Here is a 14,002-nt window from a genome sequence, read left to right as displayed (position 1 = left end):
CGGCAGCTGGAAATAACTACTCCTCAAAGTGTGGAGTATTGGCAGCACATCCCATGCGCTCGAGGGGCTGTGGCGCTCAATTCCTGCGCAGGCTGCATGCCCTCTGTGCGACTCTAGCCTGCTAGTGCGCTGCGCACGCTTGAGGCGGCCATGGTGCCGCCCCTGTACAACTCGCTCACTCCTATGGCATCCTGGATCTAATGGCTCGTGCAGCACGGAGGGCCGACAAGATGCGTGGCAGCTGGATAAGGTAGTAGGCGATTGCTATTAGCATGTCTACTTCTGTCGTCTGCCGCACGGCTGGCCATGGCACCCGGCTCATGGCCATTGTGGCGGAACCGCCCAACTTAAACTGGCTTAAGTGTGCCTAATTGCTGTCAAAACAACAATTATGCATAACACACTTAAAACAGTGTAAGTCCGGTAGTCCGTCAAGGGTTCTGTTCACAGAACTCCTTGAAAACTTCCACGGTGTGTTCCATAGCCATACATCAGGATCGCTTCCACGATGGGATAGCATCAACAAACATTACGTTTTTACATATATAACAGAGGCACGATTTATTACAAACCATAGATTGAAGAAACTTAACAGTGCAAGTTAAACCATTGCTAAGAGTTTAAAATATAAAACAGTCCGGGGTAAGTAATTAAACATCTAAGTTTATTCTAGGGTATCATGAGACTCATAAAATACCCTAGTTCTTCGGTGCTTCCTCCTCGCTGGGTCCCTGCTGGGTTTCTGAAAACAATAACAAAAGATCCCCTGAGTACGAAGTACTCAGCAAGTCTGACCCGTCTAACCAATATAATTAAAGTTGACACCCTGTATGATAGCTTTATGGTGTACTGGCTGACTCACATTATGCAAAAAGAGCTTACTATAAGTGAAACCTTAGTTTTATCTTTTTAATTCAGATTGAGTCTGTTACCTAATCAGTCTATATGATGAAAAAAATATTTTAGCAACCAGATGGAACTAAGTCATACAACATATTTATTCGAAAGCAACGGTTCCCTTCTCTTTGTTACACTACGATGCTTAAGCAATGATCAAGTGCATTCATATATGAGAATTGCGGCGATCCGGACCGATTTACATCCTGCAGGAGGCCATGTACAACTGTCCGGATTGCACATAACGACCTTTCGATTAGATGTACCCGACGATCGGAAATATGACTACTCGAACCTAGGGCCGCACCCCCACATGGAATCCCACGTCTGGCGATCTCCACTGTGAGTTTCAGGCTACACCCTGCCCTTCCACTGCACGCCAAGCACGGGTATGAAATATTTCCGATCAGAGAGCCAGCTAACCTACCAGGCTTGCTGGTTCCCATATAGCAGTAAGCAACCAGGTAGTATCACTTGATCACGGGTTAAAATAACGATCGGTCCTTAATCAAATTAATCGAGTAGATGGAACTACGGAACTCAAGACTCCTTTCTTGATTCCCTCTAACCTTCCGTCCACTTTCTTTCAAAATATGTCCTTTCTCTAGTATACCAATGTATGACAATGTTACCTTAGGTTGTTGCGTACCATAGGTACTCAGGAATGGTAAAAGTAGCGGGACTATGCTTGGTTAAGCAGGGGTTACTTACTAATTATTGAACAAGTGGCAAAGATGTCCTTAATGACAAGGTTGGATTGTGCATAAAAGTAAGGTTTCAATCAACTCCTAGACTTAATGCATTCATAAGGAAATAACCAATAGTTGGACACATGAAATAATAACTCCAAAATAGATAGGCATAGATGCACCGGGGCTTGCCTGAATCTGTAAAAATGTTAGCGTTGCCCAACGGTCCAGCTTCACAAGGGATCAACTCAACAATTTCCTCAAACTCCGGAGGTTCTTCAGAAATTTCCAGAAATTCCGCTTCGGGAGCTTCAGTGCCCACGATATAGCGTATGCATGAGTTAGAGATGCAGCTTTTTAAGTATAGGACTTTACAACTTCTTTCATGATAAAGTTGCAAGCCAACCAAACTCTACCCATAACGTTTAACTTACGATTTTAAACTCCCTTATTTAAACCCATTTTAGACATTTCCTTTTATTTTTGAAAAGCATTTGAAATAATTTCTAATGTAAAAGAAAATGCAGAACTATAGATTAACATTTATTTGGAATTAATTAAAACATTAATCAGAATTTTATTTATTTATAAAGTTTAAGCATTTATTTAAATATTTTAATGAAAAGTATTAAGTAAATACTTAAATCTTTATCTTTTTAAAAGCAAGCCTTTTCTTTTTATTTTTTGAAAGTATTAAACATATTTTCTAACCTTATCTCCTAATTACTATAAGTTATGGTTAATTTGTAATTAGAAAAGTATTAATTCATATTTTATGTATTTTGGAATTATTAAGTATTTATTTAATATCCTTAATTAAAGGCACTTAAATAAATACCAAAAATGTTTATATAAGCAATAAGTTTTAACAATTTTAATGTGTAAAGGAGATTAAAACAAACCTAAAGAAATTTATTTCACTATTTTTGGGTACCTATACAATTTATAGTGAATTAAATAGTTTGGCTGTTATTTAAATCAATTTTTAAAACTGGAAAACAAACCTTATCCGAAAAACCCTTGAAAACTTTTTCTACCGGGCCTCTCCTACCCAACCTCACTGACTCGTGGGCCCCTTGGACCGGCCCCTCTCTTTCTTTTTTTCCTACCCGGCGCCCCCCCTCCTACGGGTGACGGGCGGGCCCCCTTGGTCAGGGGCTTCTTCTTCCCCTGGCCAAGGTTGGGCACACGCCGGCGGGGACAAACGGGGCGGGCCCAGCCAACGGCGACTCTCCGACGGCTGAGCCGATCGGGGCGGCGGCACCCAGGCCAGGCGCACCCGCGCCCACCGGCAGCTCGCCGGGAGGCGGCCCGAGCCGGCCCCTCCAGGGGCGGCCGCGGCTCGACCATCGGCCGGCCCTAGCGACGCACGGAGGCGGCACAAGGACGGCCGGCGGCGCACCCTACGGCGTCTACACGACCCACAAAGCCTCTAAACCCGACCAGAAGAGTGGAAGAAGGGGCGGCGTGGAGGCTTACCGGAGGAGTAGGTGGTGGCGGCCGGCGGACAGAACAGTGCGGCGGCTCGGGGCTTGCCGGTGGAACGCTAGAAAACGGAGGTGTATGGGGTGTTGGTTAGGTGCTAGCGAAGCTTCAGGGGGAAGGAATTGCAGCGAGGAGCGGCGGGGCAGTGGAATTGGCCGGTGGCGGCACTACTGTCTGGCTCTGCTTGCTCGAGTGAAAACGGCGGCAGGTGAACGGATGAGGCGGGAGCGGTATATATACAAATTGTTACCGCGTGCATGACGGCCAGCTCGACGGCTCATGGGTGTGCGTGGCGCGGATGAAATTGTCGTGCTGGCCGGCGGACAGAAGTGCCGGCGGCGGCACGGCTCTTGTCGTTCTTCTCTTCTTTATCTTCCCCCACCCGTCCTGTTCAGACCTCATTTTCTCCAACTTTTCGATCTCAACTCGCAAAGCTCCTTTAAGTGAACTTGTAGAGTAGTCCAAGTACTCCGTTTGATAGATTGGCCTCCAACCGAAATAAGCACCCTAAGATCGAGATTTTGAAGCTCAAAGTTTCTGTCAGCATGTACTGTTATTGAACTTTATTGATTCAGTTTCGACAGTCCTAAAACATGGTCATTTACCCTTCTTTGGAACCAATTTCAGTAACCCAAATGTATTCCATATAGTCCAACCACTACCCATTCGTGCTCTACAACCAGCAAGGATTCCATTTTGCACAAGAAACCACATAACCTTTGCACTGGATTTTTTTGAAATTCACTCCAAACATTGCTAGTCAACACTGTTTTCAGACTTAGGATTTGCAGCTCAATAGCTAGGCCGAAATGGTCAGAGTGCTGACTTTGAGCCTTGATTTGAATTTGATTCTTTCACTATTCCTTAGCAACAACACCCTATTAAACATGTCCAAGGATCATACTTCACTGCTGTTTAGTTGCCTTTGTCCACTTACTTGAAAAATTAGGCAGAATTCTATTTCCAAAATGGATACTCATCATGTTTTTTTGAATTTCCTGTTTTCGGATAGTGAATAGTACTTACTTGGTTTTAATTTTTTAATTGCATTTCTTAAGGAGTTTGGGACTTAATTTAATGCCCAAATTCATTCCCTTAAGTTCTAAACTTTCCCAGGCCTCCACTTCATATTTTTGGTAAATTTTTCTGAATTTAAATCTCCAAATTGCAAAATTTGGTCAAATTCGGTTCGAATTCGATTTTTGCTCAAATTACCTTCCTTTAATCCAAATTTCACCCTTACTGCTTGATGTCATACTTAAGTTGTCATTAACACTGGGTGTTACAGCCATGGCCGACACTCCCTGTACGGAACAGGGGAGAAAGGAAGCCTCTCACTAATTGTCGGTGTTTTGGTTAGTTGGGCTCGTCGAGATCAAGAACTCGACGGTAAACGCAAACACATGATTTAGACAGGTTCGGGCCGCTAGATTGCGTAATATCCTATGTCCTATGTGTTGGTTGGATTGAATAATTTTGGAGGGGTCCATACCTCACCTTATATTGCTAGGGGCAGGGTTACAGGTCGGTTAGTTCCAAGAATACTAGTCAGATATGACTAGAGGAGTTCTACTCTTATTGCAACGAGTACTTTTCTAATCCTCGACTAGTTCCTATCTTTCCATGTAGACTACGCCGTCCTACCCCATGGTCTTCATGTCAGATGAGTCTCGGTGTCCAGTCCCATATTTAGGATTGTCTAAACCTTCTGGTTGGTCCATAGATATATGTACGGCAAGCCTCCGAGTACTTTTTAGTCAAATGTAGCAGTTCCGAATATTTTTGCAGACTTCACCGACTAGTTTTGGTGCTCTTTGAGTACTTCATCTTGTTGAATCTTCAAAGGTACTCAAGAACTGTCTGTTGGAGGTATGCCCTAGAGGCAATCATAGAGATGATGATATTCCATTTGTATCCATGATTTGTATATTGTGTTCAATGAATATCCATTAAAGGCTACTTGAATTGATTTGCAATTATATGAATTGTATGTGAAACTCTTTACTTGTATGGTTATTCTAAAAGTTGTCCCTAGTCGGAGTTCATGTGAGGACACACATGAATATTAGACTAGCACATGTATTAGTTGATGACTATGTTTCACAAGTCATGGACATGGAGATGTTGAACTAATAATGTGGACACATGTGGAGACATGTGCTAGAACTGACCCAACACGAGAAGTAGTTCTCTCTTTAAACAACATATACGCTTTGTCCTTACACCTGAGATTGTCGCATGTATTCTAGATGTGGATCGACCTACTTAGGGGCTATCAAACGCTACGCCGTAACAGGGTAGTTATAAAGGTAGCTTTCGGGTTTGTCAAGAAGCATGCTATGAGACATGGTCAATCAAGATGGGATTTGCCCCTCTCTGATTGAGAGTGATATCTCTGGGCCCCTCGAGTGATCGGATCCGAAAATGCATGGCCATGCTACGTACGGTTAAGAGTTAACCTACAAAGGGATTCCGGATCACAGGATCGAGAAAGAGCGGTTGGCTTGAAGCTAGACCAAATATCGTGAGGCAAAGGGAATAGCATGTATATTATATTGTGATGGTTCGTCTGATATGATCTTCGTGTGCGTATAGGAGTTGGCACGTCTTGCTAGAGGCCGCTACCGACTATTGGGCCGAGTAGGAGTACTCGGGCCATGTCTATACGTATCCGAACCCATAGGGTCACACACTTAAGGGGCTGGAAGCCCAATTCGGATCTGATCCGAGTTGGATTAGGTTTAGAAGTACTAATGGGCCTCGGACCCAGAGGCCCGTTAGGAACCTCTATAAATAGAGAGGTGGGGGCGCCCTAGGGTTGATAGCTTTTGGCGAAACACACCTGCCACGCCTCCCACGCCCTCACCTGTTGCAACTCGCGGATCTAGCAGTCCGGTTTGCGACGCTTCCTCCCTGCACGTGTGGATACCTTGGAGGTGTTGCGCCTGCAGCACTTGGACGAGCCACGACGAGCCGACGACGAGCCACGGCACCGGAGGTGATCTTGCTGCACTTGGACGAGCTGCTGAGGAGCTGCTGGACGTGACGTGATCGACTACGTACGACTACGTTGATCGACTACGTACGACTACGTGATCGTCCTCACTGCATCGACGCATATCTACATCTTCCGCACCAGTAGTGCGTCGAGTGGTAATCCCGTGATCCTTATACGGCAGTTATTCCTGGTTTTACGCGGTAGAAATTTTGATTTGCGCTAGTGTAGCCTACCTCGTATCCCTACACTGTCATGCGGCTAGAATGTGCTTAACCCTCATTTAACTCAGTCTCACATCCTTCAATCTAAAATTTTATATGGTAGTGCGACGAAAGTCGCACTCCATATGGAGTAGCCCCCGAGCCTTAGGTTGAATCGAAGAATCAGGCTGAGGGTCAATCTGTAATTTGCATCACTTTTCCCTTAAAACTTGGAGAAAATTTTTTTTATCAAAGGACACAGGGCACACAACCCCCGAGCCTTTAGGCGACTAGTTTGGTGGGTATAAGGATCAACCTTTGGTCAACGTAACCATCTCTAGAAGGAGATCTTATCTCCTTCTGAAATAAAGGTAACCGCCAATCAGGTGTCCGAAATTTTGGGGATCCTTTAAATCAAAAATCCCTTTATTTGCACCGTTGTTACCGCGCCACTGTGATAAATAACTGAGGAAGTTATCCCTTCTATTTTACCTTTTCTAGTTGCCTTTTTAACTTCCACACTTTAGCCCTAGCGCCGCTTGTCGGTGATTTATACCGGCCGTCTACCAAGGGGTACCCGAGATAACAGAATGTGTAGCGGGGGATCGCTGGACCTGGAACTTGAAGGTAAAAACGAGGACACGAGACACGGATTTAGACAGGTTCGCGCCGCCGGAGTAGCGTAATACCTTACGTCCTGTTTAGGGGTGTTTATATATTGCGCCCTGTGCTTGGGTGTTGAGGTGTGACCTGCCGAGCTAGGTACCCCTGCCCTCCTTTATATACTCCAGGGGGCAGAGTACTAGTCGGATTACAAGGAGGACTCCTAGTAGGATTACACGGGATGAGTCCTAGTAGGATTACAGGGGAATCCTAGTAGGAGTCTAACTTCTTCCTTCCTAAATCCTACCTCGGGTACCTTTCTAAATCGTGTCCCTATGTCACCATCGACTCCTTGAATTCGATGACACCCACCAACCAAAACCCTACCTCGGGTACTTTCTTTATAGGTTGCTGGGTTAAAACACCGACACAGGGAGCTTAATAGCTCGTTGGAGTTGTGCAGACTTGTTATTACAAGCCACGATTTAGGCGATTTTGCCCAGGGAGCTGAATAGCTCATTTAGGATTACTGCGAACTTGCTTCTACAAGTTGTGATAAAGTACAAATAAATAGTCGAATTACAACAAAAATATGACTGCTTTGTTGAGTTGTAATTCTACAACTAGGGCCAATGATTTGCATGAATATGCAAATCTAAATTAGGGATAAAATTAACAGAGTTGCTCGATGATCCACGAGTTGTCTATGTCTTCACCTAAGGGGTGTTGTAATCGATATGATCCAGGTTCGGTGACCTTGGAGATCGTAAAAGGCCCCTCCCATGGTGAGTTGAGCTTGTGTAGCCCTTTTGTGTCCTGGATACGGTGAAGGACCATGTCGCCTATGTTGAATGATCATTCTTTGACATTTCGGTCATGGTAGCGGCGAAGGCCTTCGAAGTATCTTGCGGACTGGACGAGTGCTGCGCAGCAAGCTTCTTTGAGGCTATCAATGTCTAGACGCCTTGTTTCTTCTGTTGTGCCTTCCTCGTACTGCTCGACTGTTGGAGATTTCCACATGACGTCGGTAGGTAGGACAGCTTCGGATCTGTAGACCAGGAACTTGGGTGATTGCCCTTTAGCCTTGCATGACTGGGTACGGAACTCCCAGAGGACATTGGGTAGTTCTTTGAGCCACTTGCCTCCTTTCGTGTTTCCGATATCGTGTAAACTTTTCTTGAGACCATTAAGCACCATCCCGTTGACGTGCTCAACTTGGCTATTGGCCCACACATGAGGGATAGAGACGTACCGGACGTTGATCCTGCTGTTCTCGCAGTATTCCCAGAACCCATGGTTGTTGAAGTTTGGACCCAAATTTGTGATTATGCGATTGGGGAAGCCGTAACGATGAACAAATTCATCGAGAAAGTTGAGTACTCTGTCTGCTTTGGGGCAGGTAACTGGCTTCACCTCGATCCACTTGGTAAACTTGTCAATGGCTACCAGAACTCTGTTGAATCCTCCAAGCGTGGTTGGTAGTGGGCCAATCATGTCTAGCCCCCAGCATGCGAAGGGTCAAAAGGGCGGTATGGTGAGCAGCTTGTAGGCAGGGACGTGCTGCTGTTTGGTGAAAAATTGGTACCCTTGGCATCGGCAAACTAGTTCCTCGGCATCAGCAAGAGCTGTAGGCCAATAGAACCCTGATCTAAAAGCTTTGCTCACGATTGTTCGCGAGGACGTGTGATTGCCACAAATGCCTTTGTGGATCTCCTCCAGTATGGTCTTGCCATCTTGCTATGAGACGCACTTCATGAGTACTCCTGACGATGCACCTCTTCTGTAAAGCTTGTCTCTGACTAGAACATAGTTCTTGCTATGTCGTAAGGCTTGCTCTGCCTCTGTTTTGTCTGAGGGTAACTTGTGCTCTTTGATGTAGTCGATGAAGGAAACTCTCCAGTCTACGTCGATCATCATGACCTCCCGATTTGGTGTGGTACGACCTCGATGAGTGGTTGCTGATGGTGTTGGCTCCGTTATGGATGGCTTGTGCAGCTCATGGACGAAAACCCCTGCTAGAACTTGAGCATGAGTAGATCCAAGTTTAAATAGGACGTTGGCAACATTGTTGTTACGAACTACATAGTGGAACTCCAAACCAAAGAATTTGTTCTCTAGCTTGCGTACATCTAGGCAATACGCATCCATGTTTTCCTTATGGCGGTCCCACTCATCGTTGACTTGATTAATCACCACCGGTGAGTCACCGTAGACTATCAATCACTTTATTTCTAGCAAGACTGCCAGGCAAAGCCCTTGCAGAAGCGCCTCGTATTCAACTTCATTGTTGGACACTTCCTAGAAGATTTGCAGAACATACTTGAGTTGTTCGCCCTTGGGAGGTATCAAGAGTACACCTGCACCGACACCCTCGAGCTTGAGTGATCCATCAAAATACATGACCCAGTGCTTTGGACGCTCTGCTACCATTGGTAGTTGATTCTCCCGCCACTAGGCCATGAAATCGACTAGGGCTTGGGACTTGGTTGCATTCCTTGATTTGAATTCATGGGATAATGCTCCAAGTTCTACAGCCCACTTAGATATTCTTCCTGTTGCATCCTGATTCTGGAGAATTTCTCCCAAGGGAAGGTCGGTGACAACAGAGATCTTGCGCTCTTGTAAGTAATGTCGTAACTTGCGCAAGGTGAGCAGTATCGCGTACAGCAGCTTCTGGACCGGTGGATATCTAGTCTTCGAATCTGACAGCACCTTGCTTACAAAGTAGACGGGCCTTTGTACTTTGAATACATGGCTTAGTTCCGGTCTTTCAACCACAATTGCCATGCTGACAATGTGAGTAGTTGCGGCGATGTAGAGCAGCAAGTCTTCATTACGGTTTGGCTCCGTGAGGATCGATGGCTTTGATAGGAAGTCCTTTAATTGTTGTAGGGCTTGATCTGCCTCGTCGGTCCACTGAAAATTGTCTTGCCTCTTGAGTAGTTTGAACAAGGGTAGACCCTGTTCTCCAAACCTTGAGATGAATCTGTTGAGGGCTACCATGCATCCAGTTAGCTTCTGGACGTCCGTGATGCCAGATGGGGCATGCATGTCATTTTTGGCGGAGATCTTCTTGGGGTTAGCTTCAATGCCTTGGCGACTAATGATGAACCCGAATAGTTTCGCGGAGGGCACGCCGAAGACGCACTTTGTCGGGTTGAGTTTTCACTGGAACTCTCGCAAACTTGCGAAAGTTTCTTCTAGATCCGTAATCAGGTCGGCGGGATTTCTGGTCTTTACGACCACGTCGTCCACGTACGCCTCCACGTTGTTGTGTAGCTGCTTCTTGAAGCACTCCTGGATTGCCTGCTGATAAGTAGCGCCTGCGTTCTTCAACCCGAAAGACATTGTTGGTATCAGAAAGCTCCGTATGGGGTGATGAACACGGTCTTGATTTGGTCTTCCTCCTTGAGAGCTATTTGGTGATACCCCGAGTAGCAATTGAGGAAATAGAGAAGGGCGCATCCAGCTGTGTAGTCGATGACTTGATCGATCCTAGGGAGCCCGAAGGGATCCTTTGGACAGTACTTGTTGAGTTCTGTGTAGTTGACACAAATCCTCCACTCGTTGTTGTTTTACTTTCGCATCAGGATGAGATTGACAAGCCACTCTAGATGATAGACTTCTATTATGAAGCCCGCCTTGAGTAGTTTGGCCAACTCTTTCTTGATGGCTTTCCTTCTTGTTGTCTTTTTGGTGTAGCTTTTGGATTCACATTGAGTGAGTGCTCGATCAACTCCTTGGGCACCCCCAGCATGTCCGCTGGTTTCTATGCGAAGATGTCTCGGTTGGCTCAGAGGAAGCTAACGAGCGTGCTTTGCTATTTAGGATCCAGCCTTGTGCTAATCAGGGCTGTTTTCGAGCTATCACCAGTCTCAACGTCAATGGCTTTGATGTGTACTTCACTTGTTGGCTTGACCTTGGTTGCCCTCGACTTCTTTTCTGGTATCTCAAGCTCTACCGCGGACAACTTTTGGATGTGGCAAAGACTTGCATCATCGAGTTTGGTACTTGGGTAGTTGCTACTAGCTCCACGACTTCTGTGTCGCAATCATACGACATCTTCAAGTCTCCGCGCAGGGAGAGTATTCCCTTGGATCCCGGCATCTTGAGTACTAAGTACACGTAGTGCGGGATGGTCATGAATTTGGCCAATGTTGGTCTTCTGATGATGGCGTGATACGATGTTTCAAGTCCGCTACCTTGATTCGGATGTATTATGTCCGATAGTAATCTTTGGTCCCATAGGTAACTGGCAAAACCACTTGTCCGAGGGGTACAGCCGTGTTGCTCGGGATGATCCCATAGAACGGAGAGTTCGTTAGGATGAGCATATCGGTGACGTCGAGGGCCATCTTCTTCAGTGTCTTGGCGAACAGGACGTTGAGACCGCTACCGCCGTCGATGAGTACTTTAGTAAGTCTTGAGCCAGCGACAACCGGGTCCAGGATGGGGGATATCGTCCTGAGTCTGAGAAACTAGTCCATTGGTCCTTCCTGAAGAAGATAATTGGCACCTTGTACCATTTGAGAAATGTTGGTGTCACAGATTCAATGGATATTATCTCTCGAAGAGTGAGTTTCATGGACCGGTTAGTAGTAGTACCGGGGGTTCCGCAAAAGATGACGTTGACGGTGTTGGATGGGTTCTGGAACTTGCCATTGTCATCATCGTCTTCGTCTTCCTTAGCCTTGCCCTTGTCTTTGGTTCCAGATGGCTCTAGCAGGTCCTTCACGACTCTTCATAGACTAAAGCAATCTATCATAGAGTGCTTGTGGTATGGGTGCCATGGGCACTGTTTCTTCAGGAGCTCATTGAGCGAGGGCTTGCCTTGATTCTTGTCGCTGCCTTTCTTGGATGACTACGAAATTACCGCGACAGTAATGTCTAGCTTGCGCTTGCGGTTGTGATCCCAAGTACTTATTTCGGTTGTCATTGTTGGGGCGATTGTTGCGGTTCTTGTCATTGCGTTAGCCATTGTTTTGATTGTTGTTGCTCTGGCCCTTGTTGCGATTGGACTCAAAACTTTCAATCTCCCCGTCTTCTTCATCTGCCCATATCTGTACCATGATCTTGAGAAATTTGACATCAACGGGGTGTCTTCTACCGAAGTCCTGGAACATTCGGCGATCGTTGAGGCCATTCTAGAAGCAGTCAATAACGTCGCGCTCTGTGATATCCACAATTGTGGCCTTCTTGTCAAAGAAGCGACGTAAGTAGCTCCACAGGGTCTCGCCTTCTTGTTTTTAACTTGAGACAAGTCGATCCTATGGCCAGAATGTTGCATTGCCCCTGCGTAGTTGCTGGTGAATGTTACCTTGAGGTCCTTCCATGAGTCGATGGAGTTCTTATCCAACTATTCGAGCCTTGTGAGTGGCGTCGCCTCCATGCAGATAGGGAAGTAGATGACTTTGGTGTTGTCGTTTCCCCCAGCTGCTTGTACTGATAGTGAGTTGCATCGGAGCCATTGGACTGGGTCCTGCTTACCATCGTACTTGGTGATACCCGAGGGTTTGAACTTTTTGGGTAGAGTTGTCCTCCTCACATGTCTTGAGAAGGCGGGGAACCTATCGGTATCATCTCCTGGGTGTTCAACTTCTTAATTGCGCTCGTGGTGCCATCCGTTGATGATGGTACGGGCATCGTGGATGGCGTTGATCTTGTTGCGTAGGTCTTCTACTAGGTGTTTAGGCTCTGAGTTAGCCCCACCGTGGCCACGTTCTACCGAGGATCCTGCCCGACTACCTTCAGCTCTAGCTTGGATTGGTCTAGCGCCTCCGAGTTGACTTGATCTGGACGGAGGGCCTCTATGGCTGCTGCCATGTTGACTTCATTAGGATAAGAAGTGTTGGACTAACTGTGTCAGATTCTGCTGATCGAGTTGTTCGTACGCGAGTTCCGCTAGTTCAGCTAATTGTCTAGTTTACTTGTTCAGAGATATTGTGCGGATGATGAGATCAATAGATGCGATGGTAGCCAAGGGAGTATGATGGTGACACGTTTGAACTGCTTCAAAGGCATTATCCAGGTTCTGGATTGGTAGGTCCGCTGCAAGGTGGTGGCGGCGCTTTGCTCTTGTGGTGTTTCTTGCTTGTCGTCAAGTTCTTTGAGCTTTGGTCTCTTCTCTGACAATGTTGGCGGTGAGTTCATTCTACCAGACATCATCCAGGTGATGCTCATATCACAGGTTTCTATCCCGTTGCTCTTCTTCTTCGTCCTCATGTCTAGTAATGAAGGTGAAGAGTTCTCGCTCTGGAGAGTGGCTTCCCAAGCTTGAAGTGATGATCTCCGTGGTGCCGCCTTCCTCGTAAATGGGTGACAAAAGAGTTCCCTCCTGATACAGGAGAGTGTCGAGGTAGGCGATGAGGCGCAAATCATCATCTTTGGCAAGAGCGGGTGGCTTCATATTGGGCCAGTAGACAAATCGTCCTTGGGGAGTTGATGTGATTACCAAGCCCTGTTGCGGACTTGATAATGGAGTCTCCTCGTCCGAATCCGAGTAGTAGGCGAGGTTCTTAATCGTATCCGTATCGGATTGTGATCTAGACAGGGCAGCTTGATAAATACTGGTCGTGTTGTGGAGTCCGAACGGGAATTAACTCAGGTAGTAATCCGACTAGCATGATGGTTTATGTGCTGGCTCGTGAAAGTCAATCGAACTAGCGGAAGAAGTCGAGTTGAACTCAGACTCGTCCTCCCAGCCTCTAACTAGGTCAGAAATTGAAATTCGCCGAAACTCTCGACGAGATTCTTCAAAACTTGGTGATGGAGCTTCATGGTTTGCTGTTTCTTCTCCGGGGTCGACGCGATGTAGCGGTAGAAATTTCCAGTGCCATCTGCGATGCAAACCCAGGAGTCGAAGACGAACGTCGCGCCTGCTTGGAACGCGACGATTGACTTGATGATGACTTGTGCCATCGAGTTCGCTAGTGGATTGTTGGCGAGTTCCCCTACCTGGCGCTCTAGCTGTCGGTGTTTAAACATAACAACCTACCGAGGGAGGCGCTAGAGGTAGTATTTTGGTTAGTGGGGCTTGTTGAGATCAGGAACTCAAAGGTAAACGCAGACACACGATTTAGACAGGTTCGGACCGCTAGAATGGGTAATACCCTACGTCCTGTGCGTGATCG

Source organism: Setaria italica, chromosome IV, assembly GCF_000263155.2.
Source record: "Setaria italica strain Yugu1 chromosome IV, Setaria_italica_v2.0, whole genome shotgun sequence".
Lineage (NCBI taxonomy): Eukaryota > Viridiplantae > Streptophyta > Magnoliopsida > Poales > Poaceae > Setaria > Setaria italica.
The sequence above is the reverse complement of the archived record's forward strand: the minus strand, read 5'-3'. Positions refer to the sequence as shown.